At 40.7% G+C, this 24,482-nt stretch overlaps 1 protein-coding gene across 2 annotated transcripts in view; it reads left to right on the top strand.

Moving 5' to 3' along the window:
- Positions 1 to 24,482, top strand: part of Pcca (propionyl-CoA carboxylase alpha subunit) — a 512,764-nt gene that overhangs the window by 438,918 nt on the left and 49,364 nt on the right. The gene's annotated exons all lie outside the window — the stretch shown is intronic.

Genomic DNA, 24,482 nt, shown 5'->3' with positions numbered 1-24,482 from the left:
CTAAATTCTATTATTTTATATATTGCTATAAAATATTTATAAATATAATATTAATGGTAATAGAGTTAAAATCTAATTGATAGATATGATATTTTATTTATTTTGTTTCCTGTTAGGTATTGAAGTTACTCCCACTTTTTTGCCATTACTAGCACTAGCTAGTCCAGTAAACAATTAAATATGTTTTACTTTTTTGATATTTTGAATTATTTTCAAATCAATATTTTGTTTTGTTTTGCCTTTTTGAGACAGGGTCTGGCTGTGTAGTTCAGGCAGGCCTTGAGCTCACTTTGTAGCCCAGATTGGCCTCTAGCTCACAGTGATCCTACCTCAGCCTCCCAAGTGCTGGGAGTACAGTCAGGTGCCACCACACCTAGTTAAGTATAAGATTTTTTTAACTGCACAAAATATATTTCTTTTTAAATAGACTAAAAGCATGAATAATTTTATGGCTTATTATACATGTTGCCAGTTATTTTATATCTTTAAAACACTACACATGATATATTAGGATCCTTTATATTCCTACTAGTATTAGATATAATTTTCTAAATTACTAGCTTTGTCTGCTGAAAAGAGGTTTACATTACTAGTTACTGCTGTTAAGTTTTCAAAACAATTCATGTAAAAGGCACATTATAGTTTTGTCTATTGCTATTGTTGCTTTGAATATTTCTCCGTGTATTAATTTATTAAGTATTATTTATAATATGTGAAATGTCTGTGAGATTGTTCAAACTGGATTCATTTTGAATGTTTCTGATAGTTTATTGAGACTATCAGAGAGGGTTGTGATTTGGATAAAAATGGAATGGTTTTGTAGCCATTGAAGTAAGATGAATATTAATAAAATGTTTGCTTAGTATTTTATCATTTATTTGAGTATAGACAGAGGTATAGTTTGTTTTTTTCTCTATTCTAGGGAAGGGTCTACAGGGTGTTCAGGGTCTCACTACTAGATTGGACTTGTAGTGATTCTCCTGTTTACAGCCTTCCAAGAGCTGGAATTACAGGCGTGTGCCACCACACCCAGTCTCAATCAGTGTCTCAGTGTACCCCAGGGCCAGCACGGCCAGGCCCAGGGATCGAACCCCTGGCCTAATCCACTGAGCTATTTGGCCGGCCCACAGAGATATAGTTTATAAGGTAAATGTATAGTTGTGTGTGTATAGGCAGGCACTTGGCAACTATAACTTAAACTCCAGGTATTAAAATTCAGGCTTATGGCTACTCTTGTTTTTCTGATTAATAAAGTAATATGTACTCATTATAAATAAAAGTTTTAGATACTGTTGAAATTCATCTCATATGAAGTTGTATTAGGGTTTTCCAAAGGAAATAGAGTATGCATGTGTATAGATCTATGTATATGGGGATGGGGAAGAGATTGATTTTGAGGAGTTGGCTCTTGTATCTATGGAGGCTTGACAAATCTCAGACCTCTGATGTAGGCCAGTAGGCTAGAGACCCAGGGAAAAGTTTCAGTTCTAGTGCTGAGGCAGTCTTCTGACAGAATTATTCTTTGTTCTCATTGGTTTTCCCTTAAGGCCTTCAACAGATTAGATAAGGGCCAACCTACCTTATGAGTATAAGCCTCCCTCATAGTTAAAACATTAACTTCTTTAAAATACCTTCACAGGAATATCTAAAATAATGTTTTGACCAAGTGTCTGGGTTCTGTGGCTTCACAAAATTGACATACAAAAATAACTATCACAAAAGTACATATCCCATCCCCTAGAAATATTTGAGTTTTCAACAGTACCTGTGTCCTTCCAGACCCAGAACTACATATCTGGTCACACAGCCATACCCTTGAACATCTTTTGTGTCAACACATGACAAGTCTTTTTCTTTTCATGGCTATTCAGAATTCCGTGATGTGGGGGGATAGAAGTGCTTTTTACTGGCAGTGCTCATGCCGTGGCTTTTTGGACATGCTAGACACTTTTGCTGTCTTGCTACTGGGCACTTGCCTGCAATTCTAACAGATTTCTAAATTTCCTTATTGAAACTGAGCTTTAGTATCTACCATAAACAAAAAATTTTTTCCACAGTTTTTCTTAAATGGCCACTTGGGCTAAAACTTCTACATTATCCTTGATTTTTTAAAAAAAAATTATATTTCTTGGTCATGCTAGGGATCAAGCCCAGGGCCTTGCACTTGTGCCACTGAGCTACGCCCTCCTCGTCCTTTCTTCTTTCACTGACTCCCACTGCCCTCCCCCCCCACCCACTCCCGACTGAGGCCTTCCTTCCTCTTGTTTGAACCATCCAGGAGCCAAAGCCTTTCACGTGCACCTCTGCTCCCCAGTCTGTTGTTAATATGGCAGGGAAAGCAGATGCAGGCACTTGCCCCACAGGCTCTGTGTGTGCCTTTCTTCTGTAAGGAACATCTGCCAGATGTCTGCGCTGGGAGATCTTCACTCTCTTCAAGCCCTTACTGACCAGCCACCTCTTGGTGGCTCTGTGTCTCACCATTGATGAGCTTGATCACACTTGCTGACATATTATTGCTCTCCTTGCCAATTTTTTCTTTAGCAATTACCACTAGCTGGCATTCAATGCATTTTACTTTTTGGCGTATTTATTGTCTGTCTTCCTCACTTGGATGTAATAAGCTCTGCAAGCATAGGGCTTTTTGTCCTTGGCCTGGTAATAGTAGATATACAATAAAATATTAATTGACTATATCTAGGTGAAGGGACTTTCTGAGTCAGTGTAGGACAAGGTATTAGCCTTCAAAAAGAAAAGTGAAGAAAATAAATACAGAAATAAGTGAACTGAAAAAAAAAAGAAAGAAAGAAGTGGACTAAAAATAAATATAGGTGGTTGGGACCTTAGAGGTGAGCTAACATGATTTATTGTCACATCCCTTGGCTGGATAGAGTAAAGGAGGTATAGATCTCTCTGTGCTTAGTCTGATGCTTATTCCATCTAAAAGTGCCCCTTCATTTTATTCCCTTCCATTGACCTCAAGCATCCAACATACTGGTCAAAAAGAAAAAAAAATTACACCCTCTGCTCAACCAAACAATTAAGTGGGCTGGGGATATAGCTCAGCGGCATAAGTGCCTGTCTGGTAAGTGCAAGGTCTTGAGTTTGATCCTTGGCACCACATAAAAGTGAAATAAAATGACATGAGGCTAGGCCTGATGGCATATGCTTGTAGCCTAGTACTAGGGACCTGAGGCAGAAAGATCCTGAGTTCAAGGCAAGCCTGAACTATACAGTGAGATCCTATGTCAAAGAAAAAGTCACCTGAAAAGAATGGAAGAGAATTCCATGCCCCTGACATTACCCACTGGTCCTACTACATGAAAGACGGCCTGCTTTTGATTCCTAAAGACAGTATGGAATTTTTTTTTAAAAAAAATTTAATTAATTAATTAATTTATTTATTTATTTGCGGAACTGGGGATTGAACTCAGACCCTCGTGCTTGCCAGGGAAGCGCTCATTCCACTGAGCCATCTCCCTGGCCCCCTATTTTTTTATTTTTTTGGCGGACCTGGGGATTAAACTAATGCCGTTGCACTTGCCAGGCAGATGCTTATTCTACTGAGCTATCTCCCCGACCCCTGGAATCATTTTATTATTTATTTATTTTTTATTTATTTATTTATTTTTTAAACTTCAGTCATTTTATTTTGTTTATTTAATTTTGGCAGAATCAGGGATTGAACTCAGGCCCTTGCACTTGCCAGGGAAGCGCTTATTCCACTGAGCCATCTTCCCGGCCCCTAAAGACAGTATGAATGCCAATTTCTAACACAACGTCCAGATTGATTTCTAATTACTATAAAATTCTACAACACAGGGGTTTGGATAGCCCCTTTGTTTGTTCTATTTAATTTGTGTGTGTGTGTGTGTGTGTGTGTGTGTGTGTGTGTGTGTGTATTATTTGCCATAATGGATCCTGGTGGAAGAAAGAATGTGGTTGGAAGATAGTTAGACTATTACAATGAATACAGATTGATGTCTAGCTTGCCTGTGCCAGTTCAGTAGAAAAATTTAAAGTAGATGTACTTTCCGGGACACAGGCCAGGGACGGCAGCAGTGTGTCACATGGAAAGGTGATGGCTAACACTTGTCTTTATTAGAATTCTTTTAGAGTTATATGAACAACATGGGATTCTTTTGAATATTGATAAACTTAGCCTTCAGTGCTCAAAGACGAGTTTAATTTTAGACTAAGGGAAACACTTCTTTTTTTTATCATCAAGGTTCAAAAATAATGTTAGTATTTCAACTTAGAAAAAGTACACACTTAAGAATAATTTATTTCACTGGGCATGGTGGTGATCCCAGCTGTGTAGGAGGCTGAGGCAGAAGGATCTCAATTTGCAACTCAACTTAGTAAGACCATCCCTCAAAGAAAACTAATAAAGGGGCCCTGGAGAAAAAAATAAAAAATGGGCTGGAGACATACCACAGTGCTCCCCAAGTTCAGTTCCCAGCACGCACACACATGCGCACGTGCGTGCACGCGTGCACATACACATGCATATACACACATACACCCCTCATTGTTTACTCTGAATTTTTAAAATATCAGTTGGGGGGGGTTTAGTGATTTTTATTTTTAAAATTTATTTAAGAACATGTTTGTAGTGTATAGTGATTATAATTATCACAGTGTTTGTGCAGAACATATCTTAATTCTTTTTTTTAAATCCCTGTATTTCCTTTCCTTCTCCTTCATTCCTTTTCCCCCATCCATTTGAAAAAGGTCCCCCTACTTCCTCTTTATTTTCTGTTTTATTTTCAGTAAATGTCATTTCTTTTTAAAAACTAGGTTGTATTAATTATTATATAAAATCACACCAAGTATTATAAATATACCTTATGTAATTATACAGGTACATTTAAAAGATCATTGACGTAACACTTGCAAGTTTTAAAGTACTAGAATAAAAACTATTTGTTTAACTGTATATTTATTGGAGTTTTGCTGTGTGCTTCTTCCTAATCTTGTCTTCATTTTGTCTCCCCACCTCCCATCAAAACTTTTTCTTGGTTTTATTTTTAAATTTTTTGGAGGATAGGGTTGAGTCAGGGTCTCACTGTATATTGCAGGCTGGCCTTGAACTCATTTATATAGCCCAGGGACTCTAACTCATGGTGATACCCCTGTCTCAGCCTCTCAAGGGGTTTATTCTTGGTTTTAAATTTATCATTTCTTCCTTTTTCTTTATAATTTTTCCACATACTTGCATCCCTGAAAAATATAGTTTAGTTTTGCTTGCATTTAAACTCGTTAATCATCTATGACTTGGTTATTTTGCCCTGCATTGTTTGTAAGATCCCCTGTGTTGCATGAAGCTATAACTTGTTTATGGTTACAGTTACGTAGGGATGTTGCGTTGATAAGCTGGTTCGCTATTGGTGAGCAGTTGGGCAGTTTGGGGCTTTATGTTGTTGTTTTGTTATAACTTACAGTGCTACTGTGGTGTGCACATGTGTCCTGATGGCACCTGTAGATGAAGGCTGCGTAACTATATGAATTTAGTCCATTTAGATGGCACTTACATTTTTGCTAATAGGCAGGTAGTGTTAGGGTGGGACTGAATGACTAATTCTGACTCTGAGCCCCAAAACAAAGTGGTTCTCAAGAACTATGAGCTGTCTGACACTTGTCTTGCAAGATGACAAATTAGCCTGCTACAATTTCATGGCTGCTTCTGGAAGACCTGTGACTCCAGGATCAGCGGCAACAGCAGTTATTAGACTCGAGCATCATTGCTTTTGCACCATTTCCCTGTGGTTTCCCCCGGAGTGCTTCAGAGGGCAAGATGATGGCAGTAGCCACCACGGTTATAGCAGAACTGCTCCGAGCATGGGAACCAGGACTTCTTATCACAGGCAGTCATTGTGCCTGTCTTTTGTTCCATTGTGCAGATGTCCTCCAGAGGAAAGGTCACCCAGTGTCTCATTCACAATAAGTGAAATAGGGAAGAGCTGGAGGTGAGGTCTCCAGGCCCCCAATGGAGTCCCTGTAGAAGCTGAACACAACAAGATCAGCCTCTGTTGTCTCTTGTTCCTGGGTGAAGAGTGGTACTGAGCACTGCCTACCTGAACCTCCCATGGATGGAGTTGCTAAGCTTACCTAGATATTTAACCTGGGAACATAAAGATCATTATCTTTTCATCTAGCTTCGTGTCCATTAAATAGACTTTGGGTTCACATAAAAGTGTAGATTTGAGAGTCAGTAGCTTTATTCTAACCATAAAGCCTTTGGCTCATGACTTTCAGTCCACACACAAGGTTTCCTTTCTGTTGCACTGCTTGAACATACTTAAAAATTGTTAGGTCATGCTTTTGTATAATGAAAGCAGAGTCTCCCAAATTAATGGCGTGTGGCATTCAGCTATGAAATGTGCTTTTATGACCAAAGAGGAATGTATTTGAGGCGTGTGTGTGTGTGTGTGTGTGTGTTAAGCATTTATTGCATTTTAACTGTTACTATTAATTTACTTACTTTCCAACTACTAAAATGTATGTTATGGGACTCTTAGTTTCCTGAGGTTGCTGCATTAGATTTCCACACACTAGGAGGCTTAGAACAGCAGAAATTTACTCTCTCATGGCTCTGGGGGCCAGAAGTCTGAAATCAAAGTGTGGGTGGGCTGGTTACTTCTGAGAGGTTCTCGGTTGTTTTTCCATGCCTGTCTCAGCTTTCTGGTAGCGGCTGGCAGTTCCTGGTGTCCCCTTGGCTCATAGCCATGCCATTGCAGTTTTTCTTTCTCTTGTCATATGGCCTTCTTCTGTGTCTGCGTATTCATTCACGAGAATACAAAGACATCAGTGATCAGGATTAGGTCTTACCCTCATCCTAGAATTTTGTACCTACAATGTTCTGGTGGACATGATTTCTTAGATGACTCTTTGGCCCAGTGCACTCTTTATATAGACATGAAAGCATGTTTGACATATATGAAAAGTTACGGAATGACTTAGGCAATTTACCTAAAAATGCATTTTAGCCACAGACCAATCCCTCTAGGTCTATGCTTTGCTGATACTTTATCTGAACAAGCTTTATTCTCCAAAGTATTTTCATGCCTATTAACATTACTAGGCAACTGGAGTTGCCTTCTCATACGTGGACGAGCTGAAGCAGTACTGATGGGTGTGCCTGATTCCCAGTGAGCATGATCCCCAGTAGCTCTGTGCACCAGAAGAACTATTCGGTACTAGTAACTGGTAGAACCTTGGATGTTTTGTTTTGATTGAAGTTAAATTGTTAACCACCAGACCAAAAACAAATTCCTTGACTGTAATCCACAGAACCATTTGTAGTAAATGCTAAGTTACTAGTAAATTTAAGTGTAAGCTCGTTTGGGCTGCCATAATCAAAGTAGCATGGACTAGGAGGCTTAGCAACATGGTTCCAGAAACTGGATGTCCAAGGGCAAGGAGCCAGCAGGTTCATTTCCTGGGGAGGATTCTCCTGCTATGAGCCAGGAGGGGAGGGCACTTAACTCTGGTCTCTTCCTTTCCCTCCTCTTCGTGTGTGTGGGGGGGGGAGCTGCTGGTGGTGATACTGGTAATTGAATTCAGGCCTTTCATACTGAGCTATAGCCCCAGGCCTTTTTATATTTTATTTTGAAACAGGATCTCTCTTAAGTTACTAAGTTACCTAGGCTGACCTTGAGCTTAACTCATTCCTGCCTCCATCTTCCATAATGCTGGGGTTACAGGTGTGCCACATCCAGCTTGTCTCTCCTACTGAAGACAGTGATTCCACACGAGGGTGCCATCTCTATCACCTCATTTAAGCCCATCATTTCCCAAGTCCCCACCTCCAAATACTGTCAGATTGGGGGGTCAGCATTGGAATTTAGGGAGCATGGGTTCACAAATGTTCAGTATGTAACATACATTTCCTTGCTAAGCTATGTGTTGTAGTATTTTATATTTATATCTATTCAAATATTGAGTTTTTGTTGTGTGATTCTGATTAACTGTAAGACATTGCACATCAGATAATTATAAGCTCACAAAGAAATAGAACACACATACACACACAAATAAATAAAATTAAAAAAAATAGAAGAGGCAGTTTTACTGAACCATACTTTCTGCTTGAACTATATTAAAACATTATGGGTGAATATTTTTATTATCTTAAGAATGGAGAAGTTGGGCCAGCAAGATAGCAAAGCGCCTGCTTAGGCAAAGCCCAAGGACTGCAGTTTGATTCCTGGCACCACATGCCACACCAGCCCTGCCTCCAGGGTAGACTGAGCCAGCCACAAAAAAAAAAAAAAAAAAAGGAGAAGTTATCATTTTTCCAAAACTTTTATATCATAGTCAGTGTTTAAAGTACAGCAACATAAAAGGAAACATTTCTCAGTGGGACAGGATTTTCCCCCTTTGGAAAAAGAGTTCCAGTTGACCAAAAGGGAAGAGAGACTTAAATTCTGCTGAATGGCCTCTCTATGGCTCTGACATTGCATTTACCCAAAACTCTTGAGGAACTATCAAATTCGATGTCTTTGAAGCTTCGCCAGAGATCTTAATGAAACCAAATGATGCTAAAGTTCTTCAAACTAATTTAAATCTCAAATTGTACATTTTAAATTAAGTTTTTATTGATAATACATATACTTTCTTATTAGCCTTGAATGCTTGAGTGATAATATAAGTAGAATAAACATGTTTTACAAAGATTTACCATTAAGAATGCTATTAATATGACCCTTGATACGCCAGTACAATTAGATTTCAAAGTAAGCATTTACGAAGTAACAGCGATTAATGACAACCATCGAAAACAATTTTGAACTCCATCAGTTTAACTCAGGAGGGTAAACTTAATATGATAATTCATCTCATTGAATTGTATCAGCTTAGCGGGAAAGTATGTAAATATGCGACCCTTACCTAGCTTCTGAATGGGTGCTGTGCTGATAGATTTATCAGTTCCATTAAAGAACTTTGGGGAACTTTGGAATTTCAGCAGTTGTTCCCTTGGAGGCTGAAAACCCAACCTGATCTCATACTGGGACCATTCTGGTCTGCATATTTCCATAATTTGCCTTTGCAACTAATATGACAGCAAGACACAAATAACTGCTTCTAATAATATCAGATGGAGTTGTGGAGGACAGCATTTTAATGTAGTGAAAGACCTCCCCGTGGGGTTGTTATTGCTACCATAGAACAGCAGCTACACAGTTGCAACTGCAGTCTCTTAATTGATTCGTTTAATTAGCAAGAGCTGAAGCTTGGGCTGTATTTTGTCATCTGACATTTCAGGGCCTGAAATTTGTATCATTCATATTTATAGATATATAAACATCATCAGAAAGTTCTGCTTCTTCTGAAAATTCACTTGTGAACCTTGAATTTTTGTAGAGCAAACTCCCATTTGTTTGGAAAATGAAAAAAAAAAAAAAACAACCCTAGATTTGTTACTGCTTTCTATTGACTTTTTAGAGTAGTATATGATGTCTTGCACTTTTGGTTATGTATCACCTTCCAAAAATAAACCTGAAGAGTCGGGCATGGTGGCATACACCTATAATCCCAGCACTCAGGAAGGTAAAGCAGGAGGATTTCTGCAAGTTCAAGGCCAGCCTGAACCATAAAGTGAGACCTTATCTCAAAAAATAAAAATAAACTTCAAGAAAATTTTGTCTTCTATGCCTTATAAATGATATAAAGTCTCTCAACATATGTGACTCTTATGTTAGTCTCTCACTGCCCCTGTTTCTCAGTGTTAGTGGCATTTCTGGAGTAATGTGTTTGGATTTATTCTTGGCTTTCCTGAACACTGGTCCCCTGACTGTTCAGCTGTCCCAGCGGTCTTCTTCACGGCCTCCTGCGTCCTGAGTGTGCTCCACTTCCACTCTCTCTTTGGAGTCGCTGACTGGCTTGACCATAGGGCCTGCGCATCTCGCCCAGGCCCCATTTTCCTTGGATGGGAAAAGAGAGGAATGGGAAGCCTGTGCCACAGAAACCAGGGCCTTCCTCAGCCTTGGGACCACATAGGGCTTCTGTCTACACAGGGCTGCACTGTCCCTGCTGACCCTCTCCCATCCAGTGGCAAAAAGCAGGCAGTAGCCACAGAAATGGTATTTTTTGAAGGCTTAATGCCATTTTTGCATGTTTAGATATATTTATGATACTCAGGAAAGGGTAAATCCATAGCATCCCATACTGCATTTTCCCCTACATAGGGAGAATTTCAGTCCAAATATGATAGAGTAAGATTTTATGAAATGGGCTATCAATATAATCTTACTCTTGAGCATTGTTTTTGTGGTAATTCTAGTCTCACAGTGAACTCTCTGCTGAGGTGGGCTGTATGTACAGCAGTGTGGCACCGGATAATTGTAATCCAATTTACTTTAAAAATAAAAACAGAATGCGACAAAAAAAAAAAAAAAAAAAAAAAAAAAAAAAAAAAAAAAAAAAAAAAAAAAAAAGATGCAATCCCTTATACAAAACAACAGGCTATTGAGCAGGATTCCCTGATTAAGAATCTACATTTTGGGGCTGGTGAGATGGCTCAGTGGTCTAAAGTACCTACTTAGAACAAGCTTAGCAAAGCACAGGGACCGCGGTTCAATCCCCCAGCACCACATGCCAGCCAGCCCCGCCCCCTGGTGGGCTGAGGTGTACACACACACATACACACACACACACATAAATACATTTTTTAAAAAAATCTACATTTTGTTTGTCAGCAGTATCTCAATAAACCTGGGGGAGGGTGATCTATATTTCATATCTTACTAAGATATTTTGATAGTAAGTGTAAATGCCAGTAATTAATGCTATGATGGCATATTGATTGATCATCCACTATGTGACAGACATTAAGTTTTGTCAAATCAAAAGTAAAAGCTGTACCTGCCATGAATGAGCCTGCAGTGCCCTAAGGGTTCAGAAGTGGAAACAGCTGGTTAGAGTCTAATGTGCTAGGGATGGGATTAGAGAGGTATAAGAAGTAGAAGTGCCTTCCTGAGAACTTGGATAAAGGAAAGGGGGAACCATAACCACCCTCACCCCCAGCAGACATCTCTAGCTCAGGCTGCAACTTTCAGGATGAATCAAGTTTGCAAGAGGGGAAACATTTCAGAGAGAAGGGATCAGCACCTGCAAAGCCTGGAGATGCTCAAAAGCTGAAGAGAGAAGAGAAGGAATAAAATAAATGAAGGCATAAAGGCACAGGCAGTCCCCAGTCTAAGGAAGAGCAGGTAGGAAGGTAGGAGGACAAAAGTAGGGGATGAAACTAAGCTAGCAGAGGGTGGAAGATGCAAGTTCATACCACACAGACTGGCTGTGTCCTCTAGGTTTTGAGGACCACTGAAGGATTTGAAAGAAGGGGGCGAGAATATTACAAGGTCCTTTGAGTATTTTTTTTTTTTCCTATTGGCTCACAAGCAGAAGAGAAGAATCATACCAGAGAACAGATGGAGTAGTCAGTACGTTAGATTCTGACTAGTTTTAGTTTGAAAGGCTAGAGAGATATCCACATGCAAAGGACACTGCTGGTGTGGAGATCAGGAAAGTACTCAGGGGTGAGCAACAAGGTTGGTGCTTTGTCAGCAAGGGAGGTGAGATAGACCTGAAGCCAGGCTGGAAATGAGGCCGCCCAGGAAGACTGTGAGGTGGCAGAGGGTGGGTTCACAGTGGGACTCTGTGAAAGGCTGGCCCTTTCCCGGGGTGGGGGTCATCCTGTGTTCTCTAATAGAGTCATTCCCAAAGATAAGGCAGTCGCTTGTGTGCATCATTTACATTCCCTGTGACGATTCATGGTCTCACAGTGTATCTATCCTAAGGTGTCACTATTTCAGAGTAACTCAGTATCCTGCTGATCGCTGCCAGAGCCTCAACATTAATTTTAGTAAACAATGCCTTGTATTTGAAGGATGCTTTAGTGTTTGAGAATATTCCTCTATACGTTTGCTCACTTAGTTCCATTCTGTTTATTTGACCAGTAAGCCAGAGTACCTGAGAGTTAGTTGTAAACATCAGACATGTAGTACTCTTAGGAATGTTTTCAATTTGAAATATGTGGGATTCCTGAGTTATGTGTTCACAAGCAATTTCTGTGAATCACTACCAGGGTGTTAGTGAGCATCTAGGCTTTCGGGAGTGGGAGGAGGAATAGTGAATGGAGCTTGTATTCCTGCATTTGAATCTAAGTTCTCCCATCTGCTAGCTCTGTGAACTTGAACAAGGTACTTCTCTGCTCCTCAATTATCTTGCAAGATAGGCATTATGTACTATAATGAAAGGGGCAAGGGGTTAAACAAGGAAATGTTTGTAAAATACCTGAAAATAATAGGCACTTGGCATATAATGGTTCTTTATTGTTGTTATATCCTTTTGCTCTGCCTTTGTTTCACTGGACTCAATTTTTTCCCCTCCTTTTCCTTGTTTGTCATCTGAAATTGTCATCTCGATCAAGGTTACAATTTGGTGCTTAGTCTATAGACAAAGTTAGAAGGAAAAATCTATAATTTTTTTAAAAAGTCTACTTTTTGCTTATCGTGTGGCTGAAAATATTGTAAACTAAAAATGCATTTAATACACCACCCTTCTGTGGTCAGATCTTTGCAGTTCCACACACTGTAAAAGTATTGCTTGTTTCCCATGGTGATTGTATGGTTGACTGAGAGATGCCCTACTGCCCAGCATCACAGGGAATAAGCATACTACATACCAGTAGCAGGGGAGAAGATCCAAAGGCAATAATTGAAGTCCTTCTCCTGGATGGGTATTGCCTTCATAACATCATGAGGTTGAAAAATCGTAGGTCAAACCACTGAAGCCAGGAACATGGAAATATCTGTGAAGATCACATATCCCCAATACTTCATGAAGCTGAGATTCTGAAAACTTAATTGTCCTCTGGATAATAGTTTCCAGCTCTTCTACCCACACTCTCTCTAGATTCATTCATTGTGGCTTTAATTTGTGAACTGTACTTCCAGCATCTTGATCAGATGGGTCCCACAAATAGATGTCACATGTATTTTTTTAAAATTTTATTTATTTATTTATGTGGGGGGGGGGCAGCTCAGCCCACCAGGGGGCGGGGCTGGCTGGCATGTGATGCTGGGGGATTGAACTGTGGTCCCTGTGCTTTGCTAAGCTTGTTCTAAGTAGGTGCTTTAGACCACTGAGCCATCTCACCAGCCCCACACATGTATTTATTTTTTACTATATGCATATACCCTTATGTTTACATAGAACTATGATCACCATCTTTCAGTAGATGAGATTTGTCTTTTTATCACTATCTGAAGTTAGGATTCAAGGGTCACTTTTTTCTTTCCTTGATTCTATCTGGTTTTCATTTCACAATGACTTTTTTTTATAGTTCAAGCTTGCCAATCTATAGATTTTTCTTGTTGGGTCATCTCTGTTAATCCAAGTTATTGAGACTAAAAGATCATTGCTTCTTGGTCTTTTGGCTAAGATCCAGTATGGAAACTAAAAGATCAGTTTATTACTGTTGTATCAATGTATCAATTTGTTGAAAATAAGCCTGCCTGAAGATGAGGCATGCTGTGTGTGCTGCCCAGCTTCGCATGGGGAGCTTTCACAAAGCCTGGCTCTCCCAAGCGGCCACTCCAATAGTGTGCATCCACTGGGAAGGTGGCAAGAGAGGCACCAGGCAGGAGCATGTGGCCCTTGTCACTTACTCGGCGATGGCGATGACCCACTATCTTGTCTGTTGTCAGGTGTTGACACTGCAAGGTTTTAGGAAATGTACCTGTGGATTTGGATTTATGGAGGTGACTGAAACCAATATGGAGAGATAAATGCCCTTAAAAAAATTGTTCCTTACCTGTTTTTTTTTTTTTTTTTTTTTTGAGAAAAGGGGGTCTTCTAGGCTACACAGGCCCACAGGGGAAGCACTAACATAGCTCAGGAGGCATAAAGGAGCAAGGCAGGAAGGAGCCTTTGTAGGGCTTCCTTTGTAAAGGTGGAGTAAGGCAGCAGTGTAACAGCATAGTATTGACTGGTTGTATTTTATTATTATTATTATTAATTATTATTATTATTATTATTATTATTATTTTTGCAATACCAGGGATCAAACTCAGGGTCTTGTGCTTGCCAAACAGACACTTAGGCCACTGAACTATCTCCCTAGCCTGACCAGTTTTATTAATGTAAGTGGGCTTTGAGCAGTAGGGGTGGTCTATAATTGCTCAGAACCAGGCCCCAAAATGATTTAGGGCAAGGGAAATATTAGTTGGTCATGAGAGGTGAGTAAAAAGGGTGGTTGGTTTGTTTCCAAATAAGTTGTTTGTTATCTTCAAGAATTAGCTATCCTGAGTGGAGTAGTCTCTCCCTGGATCTATGAGTCCCCCACAAAATGTTAAATGTAAAGTACATAGTTGCATGTTGTGTTGTATTCCCAGCACTCTGGGAGATAGGAAACCCAGAAGTAATCAGGTCTAAGGAAATGACCTATAGTAACTAAACGCACAGAGACTGATGCCTAAATCAGACAGTGCAGTTATTAATTTGTGACCACATCTTTAAGTCTGCTCACCAGAATAATGAGGAAGCTCAAGAACTGGTTTGCTATGTGGACCTGAAACAAAGGTAGACACAGTGTACCTGTGCCATACAGGAGCCTGACAAATCCCTTTGGACCTCCAGGGACTTCTCAGTGCCTTTCGTTACTTTTCACCATCTTCTCACGAAGGCCTCTTGCAGATGATGAGACTTCATCAGCCTAATGCGAAACTGCAGACCTATACAATATATAGCTTTCTGGGGCTGGTGAGATGGCTCAGTGGTCTAAAGCACCTACTCAGAACAAGCTTAGCAAAGCACAGGGACCGTGATTCAATCCCCCAGCACCACATGCCAGCCAGCCCTGCCCCCTGGTGGGCTGAGCTGGCCACACACACACACACACACACACACACACACACACACACTAAATAAATAAAAATTTTTTTAAAAACCAACTAAATGTAAAAAAATATATATACAGCTTTCATTCTGCCTTCCTGAGCTGATGCTCACAGCCCTGCAACCACAGTTCTGAATGTGCCCCACCCGAGCCCTTGGCCCGGTGCCTTCACAGATGACTTCTGCAGCTCGTGTATGTGGAGTGTGGCCAGCATACCTCACTTCCGTTTTCAGGTAGACTTCAGAGATACATGGACTTGGAATGAGGAGAGTCTCACGTAGGGCCCTGGAGAGATCCTGTAATGCTTTAAACTGGTTGTGTGACCTTCCTGAACCTCAGTGGTCTTTGTGGGAAAATGAAAAGTTGGGGTCAGTGACCTCTGAGGCTGCCCCAGCACCATCCTGCCTAAGAGCAGCTGCATTCTATAGACCTGCAGTTTGCTGGTGACAACAGTGAGCATCACATGTGCAACTTATGGTCACCTGCATCTCCTTCGTTATCCTGAGGCTTTTAGTCTTACTAGGAGAGACATCACATCCTGTAACTTCATTTCTGAAGACAGCACATTGTGCTGCTGTAGGCTTGGTGCTAATAATCAAGATTATATGTTCTGCTTACTGTGACTTTTTTGTGGCTTCTAAAGGGAAAATGCAGATGCTTTTCAATTATTCTAAGGGAATTTTGATTAACCCCCTGGGCAGCGTTCTCTGTGCCACCTGCCACGGAGATGCTAGTTTTTTATTGAACAGAAGGTAAAGGATTGGATTGCTCTTATTTGTTTTCTTTCTAGTGCCTATAGTATTATCTCAAGTTTAAGCATTTTAATAAATTTTTAATAGATATTTGTCAAAAGCAGGTCAAAATCATTATAAATTAAGCCTCTTCATTTTCAAATGCAGATAATTTGACTTGTAAGTGAAATTTCCAAGTGAAACACTCGTGTTTTCTCATTACGTATGTAAAAAATAATGGATTGTTGTTGTTATTTGTTTGTGGTTCTGGGCATGGAAACCAGGGCCTTGCACATGCCTAAGCACATCTTCCGCCACAAAACTACAGTCATAACCCCAGTAGTCACTTTTGCCTTGGTAAAGCCACCATCCTCCTTTAGCGTGTTCTAAGTATTAGCCCTCCAAAGCAGTTTCCTTAAGTGGGTTGTAGCACTGCTGTTTTTGTTGCCATTCTTGTAGGTGTTCTGTATGTTTACTACTTCTCCTCATGTGTCCACTTTTACCTTTTGCCTACGTACAGAATACTGTAGAGGTTTCAAGTAGCTGCTTCTAAGGACTTTAAAAAAAAATTTTTTTTGAGATATGTGCCAAGCAGTCCAGAGCTGTGTAATCGCCCCCATAATCAGTTTTAGAACATTTCATCACCCCCACAAGAAGCCACATACCCACTAACAGTCACACCCCATTTCCTATGTCTTTAAACTACTAATTTTTTTTTTTTTTTTTTGCATGTATATTTGCTCATTCTCTACATTTCATAGAACTGGAATCCTACAATATCGTTTGAGTGACTTCACTTGGAATACCATTTTCAACATTTGTCAGTTCTTCATTCCCTTTTATAGGTGAATATCATCAAAACATAACTGGACCGAACATAGTATGGATGTGCCATGATGGGCATTTGGTTATTTCTTTTTTGTGGGGCTATTTAGTACAGGGTCTACAGGGTCTCACTACATAGATCGAACTCATATTAATCCTCCTGTTTTCAGCCTCCCAAGTGCTGGGATTACAGGAACAGGCCACCACACCCAGTCTCAATTGCTGTATCAGTGTGCCCCAGGGGCAGGGCTGTCACAGTGCAACAGAGATCGAACCCCAGTTCCTGTGCCTGCCTAAACAGGCACTTTAGTTCACTGAGCTATCTGGCTGGCTGGCATTTGGTTATTTCTATCTTTTTTTTTTTTAGGCTGGTTTGAATAATACTGCTATGAATCTACGCAAGGTTTTTTTGTGGACAGAAGTTTTCATTCTTCTTGGATGATACCTGGGAGCGGATACCTAGGGGCATAAGTATCTATCTCTATGCTTAACTTTTTTTCTATGCTTAACTTTTTAAGGAACTGCCTGCTGTTTTCCACTGTAGCTGCACCATTTTCCATCCTCACCTACAATATATAAGTGACTCAGTTCCTCTATTTCCTCACTAGCCCTGTTACCATCTCTTTTACTATAAAATCTCAGTGAATATAAAGACAGAACTTGCTTTTAAATATTCTCTGTGTAGGCTTTCTCCTTGTCACCTAGAAGTCGTAATTAATGCAGAAGTAGATCAAGCTGTATATTAAGTATTTTGTTCTTTAAAGCGAATCTAATTCTCACAAAATAACAAAGAACATATATTCTTGATTAATATGTGTTTCTAATACATTGTTTCTCTTCATTTCTCAAATGTTTTTGAAATTAACTGATTCCTTTCATTTTCATAGGCTCTTTTTTTCTTAATAGTGCCACATACTGTGTAGAAAGGTCATTATATAAAAAGGAAAAAGAACTACACAGCATAAAAGAGAACGTTTATGCTGTTCATGTATTTTTTAAATGGGAATCTTACAGTATTTTGAGATTTAAACTAACAATAATTTTTCTTTTTTCTCATTAGTAAGCAGCTTCTTCTTGTTGCCTGTGAGCTGGTGTTTTGCCTTGAAAAGTCAAATAGTGAAAGTACTTGTCAGTGCTTGAAATCCCAGGGCTTTAATTCCTTAGTCTGTTAGGTTTTAATTCTGTTTGGCAGACCACTTTATAGGCAAGTGTAAGGGATATAGCAACTGACCCTAGTTAACAAACACTAATATTATCTTTTAAACTTACTATTTCAAAATTAGCAGAGGTAGGGAAAACAGGTCTTGTCTCCCCATCAGTTTTGTTCTGTTTTGCATAACCATGACATTTGAGATCATTAGTCTCTCAAAGGATTAGTTGGGTACCGTTATATGCTGAGCAGTTTTGTAGGTAATGGGAAATGGATCAATTTCAATAGGTCAGAAATCTAAATCTCAAATAACTATCCAGACATAACCAGCTGGTGTATACCATGCAGCTGAACACACATTCATGCATACATGAAATTATCTTTCTTTATTCTTCTTTGCAAAATTAAAGAATTCAGAGGTCAATCCTTGGAACACTAGTTGAGGGGTATGGCAAGAAAGTTGAAAACTGAAGACTTTGGATTATGAAATTTGTCGCTTTTATTTTGCTATTTTGTAGTTTTAAATCCCTTCACATAATTGTGAATATTCTGCCTCCTTTAATTCTGCTTGGAATTTTCTAGTTATTGCTTCAATAATGTATCCCATATATTGTATCCTATAATATATCCCATCTGTTTGTATATAAAGGGCAATTTACAGGGTAATGATGGAGGGCCCTTGCTTTAGAGTGAGGCAGATACTGATTTATTGACTATTTGATTTAACCTCATTTGCTCTTTGTCAGCACTGTTTCCTGGTCTGTAAAATACCATCTACCTTGTTGGCTAGGGTGAGAATTAAATGGGGTAATGCAGGCATAACACCTAAGTATAGTTCTTGGCACCACATAATCACTCAGTAGTTCTAACTAGCATTGTGGAAATATATTTTGCACCCAAGAGTAAAGTCTTACTTCCCTTTTTGAGACAGGATCCTAGGAACTTTCTAATTGCCACAGCTGTTCCCTGAAGGTAACTCATTTAGATCTAGAACATTTATAGTTCCTGTATGAAATTCAGTAAGCAAGAAAATACCACAAAAAGTTATTCCATTTTTTATATGCTTATGATTTGATGAACACTGTACAATGCCATTTTCACTGGTAAGTGTAATTCCTGGAAACAGAGAGCTAAAAAAATCTATGGAATAGGCCTGGGGCTATAGCTCTGTGAAGGCACCCTTGCCTGGTGTGTGTGAAGCCCTACATTGAATCCCAGCACCACCAGTTTTTTAAAGTACTGGGCATTGATTGAATCCAGGGCCTTCACACTGAGTTAAATCTCTAGCCCATTTATTTTTTATTTTACTTTATTTTATGTATTTATTGCAGTACTAGAGATCATACTCAGGACCTTTGCTTGCCCAATAGGCACTTATGCTGCTGCGCTATCTCTCTGGCCCCACTTGCCCATTTATTGAGACAGGCTTCCCGTAAGTCACTAAGTAGCCCAGGCTGGACTCAGACGTGTGATCCTCATACGCTAACATCTGAGTGCAGGCATTAAAAGAAACCTTGATGTTGGCTAAGAGGCCAATCAGATAGTGCAGGTGAGAGGTGGTGTGGATTTCAGAGTAAGGAGGTGATCAAGCAAAGGAGGGGAAGGGAACTGTTGAACACATGGTTTTTTTAACCATCTACAGAATACAGTAGCAAAGATGACTCCTAAATGAACTGTGGCACTTCTTGCTGAGTGACAATGTTAGACATAGGGAATCTCATGAGTATTAGAGGGAACATGATCAGGAGTGCCCTTTAAGGCATCCACTCCTTGGGAGCTGCCGTCAGCTCCATGGTCCTCCGTCAGCTCCTGTTCCTGACAAGACTTCATCCAGTAGGTCCTCTTCCTTTACACATGGTACATGGAAGGAGGGTCGCTTCTCTCCCTGCTCCACTGCTGCAGCCCAGCTTGTCAGCTGTGAAAAGAGATGCAGAGCAGTGGCCCCTTTGTAGCAGATTTGGTGGGCTGAAACCCTGAGATTGTTAGCAGCTGGAAGTGGCGAGGGAGAGGCTGTCAGCGCATTAAGGCCTTGCATCTGAGCAAATTATTAAGTGTGACCCAGCCTTTGTCCAACATACCCTTATTAGCTCAAAAGCCCGCAGTTCACTGCTCTTTGCCCTGAAGAAGAAGGGGAGCTTGAAGAGTTCATATTTATTTCCCTGTAGATTTTTTTTCTTTGATCCAGGAAATTGTTCATCTTCAACAACCTTGTTTTGTTCTCTGGAGAACAGTTTTGAGTTGATCCATGGAGCAATCTGTCACAGCAGTAGCCAGGCTACCAGGGACAAGCACACAAACAACTGACTCCCTTCCCAGGCTGAAATCGGAGTTTGGAGGTTAGGCCCAGTGGGCTCTAGCTAGGAGTGTGCCCTCCCCAACTGTGGTTTCTTAGTTGGCTCCTGGGTGGTGTTCCAAGAGGGCTGGAATCAATCCCTTCCTGGTTTGTACACGGAGGCCAGGAAGCCCCTTCCCAGAATGGGAAGGCCCGCTCCCCTACCCATGCACAGTTGTGCCTCTGACCTTGTTCTCATCAGAGGAAGGAACAGCTTCCCTGAGCCACCTTTATCAAGAATAAATTGCCTGGGGCTGGGGAGAGAGCTCAGTAGAATAAGTGTTTGCCTGGCAAGCGCAAGGGCCTGAGTTCAATCCCCTTTTCCACAAAAAAAAAAAAAAAAAAAAAAAAGAATAAATTGCCAGGGCCAGGGAGATGGCTCAGTGGAATAAGCGCTTCCCTGGCAAGCGCAAAGGTCTGAGTTCAATCCCCGTTTCCGCCCAAAAAAATTTTTTAAAAAAGAATAAATTGCCTTGGGGCCAGGGAGATGGTTCAGTAGAATAAGTGCTTGCTTGGCAAGTGCAAGGGCCTGAGTTCAACCTCTGGTTCTGCAAAAAAAAAAGGATAAACTGCCTGAATTAAGAGGATTCATGTACTTCTTCCCAGCCCAAATGACAGGCTCCTGAGTGAAATCACTGCAGGTATGTCCCCTCACTTTCTTAGGCTTTGGGCAGCTAATTTCCACTTTGGAAATTCTCCTAGGCAGGCTTTAGATATTACTTGCCACACCTACAAGACTTTCTCTGAACAAGCCAAGTTTATTTTCCTGCTATGAAAAGAGAGGGAGAAGACCCTGCAGATCCTAGTAGCAGATCTCCTGGAATAGAAATTGGCAGGCACAGACACATAGACACTACCTGACTTTGCTCTTTTAGAGGGCTGGGGAGGATAGGAACACTGTGCATACTCTGGCTCTACGTGGAACAGAACCTTCTCACTCAGGATGAGGGGCAGCACAGTGTCTGGGCCACTACAGCTGACACTTGATCTTAGTCCCTTATTCCCACAACTCCATTTTATTGCGGAAATATCTTGACTCTTCTAGATAAAGCCCTTTGTATAGTTGAGGAGCAGGAGAATTTGTGTGATCCTTTCTCAGATCCCCAGTAAACTCTTGCACATTACTCAAAATAAAACAAAAGCAAAAAGCCCTTTTGTCACAGTGCTATCAGGTCTCATATTCAGAGAATCTCTGTAAATATGTCTCAGGTGCTTTTACCAGGCATACGTTTCCTGACTGAGATGCTAATTATACTAAGCTGAAAAATGACTGCTTTTAGCAATGGACTACTCTGTTCTAAGCACAGATGTTTCTTGACTTAGAACAGAGCTGTGTCCTGATAAAACTTCCATGAAGAGAAAAACGCAAGTCAGGAATGCATTGAATATCTGCGCGCTGAGCAGGTGAAACCTCCTGCATATCTGGCTTGGTAGTGCAGAACACTGGGGCATCGCTTGTTTCCTTTCATTATCGGGGTGGGAATTGCATTCACGGGCAGCATCATGGGGGTATCTACCGCATAGTGCCAGGAGAGGTCCAGATTCAAATTTGAAGTGTGGTGGGTTTTTTTTTTTTGGAGGGGGGGTTGTAATGTTAATCAAACTTGGGACCTTGTGCTTGCCAGGCAGCTGTTTGTGCCACTGAGTTTGGTGTTTATGAAATGTGTATTGCTTTTGTACCATCTTAGCTCCCTGCTATTTGGCTCTGGAGCCCAAGCAGATGAGACAGAACCCCAGTGCGTGCTGTACTTGTGGCCTTCCTCTTTATGAAGCTTCATGGTAGTGTGAGAAATTTAACTCACCAAAGTTATGATACCAGATTCTTTGAGAAATATGGTATCTTCTCCAAAGGTCTTAATCCAGGCAGCTTCTTGCAAGGTCTTTGGCATCAGATCCCTGGAGGTAATGAGATCTCTGTCTTAGTCTAAAGGGCACACACAGTGATTATTCAGGGATAGAGACTCTTCATGCAGAAGAAAGCCTCAAATTGTTAATTCATTAGAATCAAATGTAAGCACCTCATATGTTTATATTTTTATGTTTTTATTTTATTTTTTAAGTGTATTTAGTAGAGGGTCTCACTATATAGATTGGACTCAGCGATTGATCTCCCTGTTTTCAGCCTCCCCAGCACTGGGATTATAGGGGTGTGCCACCACACCCAGTCTCAATGGCCATCTCAGCATGCCCCAGGGACAGGGCCAGCATGGCAGGCCAGGGATTGAACCCTGCTCCCTGTGTCTGCCTACGCAGGCACTTTAATCCACCGAGCTATCTGGCCGGCCCTTTATATGTTTTTTATTCAATAAAAATGAGTGGCTTTCTATATGAGAAGGTAGTTCCCTTACTTTATCAGCACATAAAACCCACCAACTTAAACCCTTACATATTGAGAGACAGTTTCTGAATTATAGCTTTACACTTGGGAGAGGATGACAGTGGGACAGCAGACATCAGAAAGCATTCAGCTACCACCTGCCCTATCAACAGGCAAGAAGTGGGCGGAGGGAAGCATGGTATGGTTGAGGGAAATGGAGATTGCATCTAAAGGACCTGTTTTTTCCCAGACGAACCACAAATTCATGAAAATAACAGCAGAGTCTACAAAACAGCAGACCCATTTGCTCTAAAAAGCATGCCCAGCTTCATCAGATCTGGAAATATAAAATTCTTCAGATATAAAACCCAGCTGAGGGGCTGGTGAGATGGCTCAGTGGTCTGAAGCACCTACTTAGAACAAGCTTAGCAAAGCACAGGGACTGCGGTTCAATCCCCAGCACCACATGCCAGCCAGCCCCGCCCCCTGGTGGGCTGAGCTGGCCACACACACACATACACACACACACATAAATAAATAAAATTAAAAAAAAAAAAAAAAAAACCAGCTGACCATGCTCCTTCCTATGAGCTGAGTTTTTGAATGTCAAGTTTCTGAGTCCAGACAGGAAAATTTTCCTTGGTTAACATCTGTTTTCTTTACTGTCCACATGGCACTCATAAAGTGGAATGTTGAATAGTGAGAGAATTCTATGATACAGCATCCTGGTGAAAATAGTATAATATACACCTTACAATTTTTAGGGTGAAAACCAAGCAAGTCCTGTCTATAAATTATTATAATGTACTGTCCATACGGCAGGTCTTAAACTTGTGGTCTTCCTGCCTCAGCCTCCCAGAGTGCTGGGATTACAGGTGTGTGCCACCACACATGGCTTGAAGGCCTAAAAGTACTTTTGTTCTGGCAGATTGAGCCAAGGGCCTTTACACTGGAATACATCTCAATCCCTTTTTAATTTTTAAGAAATTTTAAGTCAGGGTTTTTGTCAGTTTTTCGGGATGGACTTAGACTTATTAGCCTCCTGCCTCAGCTTCCCAGAGAGCTAGGCTTATATGAATGGGCTACCACATCAGTGAGCTTTGAAAGTGTCTTATTTTCTGTTTCTTCATTCCAATATGTACATTTCTGTATAGTCATTTTCCCAAACCATGTAACCCTGTGGAGACCTCTTATAGGTCAGCTGGAGAGAACAGGCATGGTAGCCACTCGGGGGTGGTCTGATCATGACTAGATGCATGACTGAGCAGAGCAGAGGACTGTGGGAAGTAGTAGCCACCAGTCTACAGTGGCCTTGAGACCTAGTTACTGGAACAGCTCAAGTTGGGGTTAGGCTAAGGAGGAGCTCTAGAAAAAGTATAGAGGAGTCAATGTAGCAGACACTACAGGAAAAATAAGGATCCAGGGGCAACCGAGGGTTCGAGTGAGTTGCCCAGGGGTGTGGCCAAACTAAAGAGTGCTTCAAATACGGGAGTCTAGGAAAGCTCCGTAGGCTGTCTGGGGAGCTTGTGGATGGTTATTTTTCATTGTTTAAGGAGTGATCCATGCAAAAATGGTTATTCTAGTGATATAACAAGCTGTTATATTTCAGAAGTCTGGTTGTAAGCACAAATTTGTCTTACCTTTTCTGTGGTTTAGTCTTCCAAAATGTTAGTTACCTGTCGTCTGTAAGTGGAAAATTCAAGAAGTAACATGTGTCTTTTTTCCATTGCATCCACATGGAACACACCACCCTTAGGTGCTGTCTAGGTTGTCACATTGATAGTTCTGCTGTTGCAATATTTGTGTTCGAATAATCTTTATTTTACTTAATTGGTCTGAAGAGCAGAGAATAACAATTCTGGCAACTAAATGAATGTTCTTTTTTTTTTGTGGAACCGTGGATTGAACTCAGGCCCTTGTGCTTGTTGGGGGAAGCACTTATTCCACTGAGCCATCTCCCCGGCCCCATGAATGTTCTTACTAAAGAAGAAAAAAGTTGTTTGCTGAGGTTGTTAAGGTTTATGATAAGAGACTGGGGCGTGGTGGCACTCACCTGTAATCCCAGCTCTTAGGAGGCTGTAAACAGGCGGATCACAAGTCCAATCTAGTAATGAGACCCTTAACACCCTGTAGACGCTTCCCTAAAATACAAAAAGAAGAAGAAGAAGAAGAAGAAGAAGAAGAAGAAGAAGAAGAAGAAGAAGAAGAAGAAGAAGAAGAAGAAGAAGAAG

This window comes from Octodon degus, unplaced genomic scaffold, assembly GCF_000260255.1.
Source record: "Octodon degus isolate 3935 unplaced genomic scaffold, OctDeg1.0 scaffold00039, whole genome shotgun sequence".
Classification (NCBI taxonomy): domain Eukaryota; kingdom Metazoa; phylum Chordata; class Mammalia; order Rodentia; family Octodontidae; genus Octodon; species Octodon degus.
This window is presented reverse-complemented; position numbering and strand designations above follow the sequence as displayed.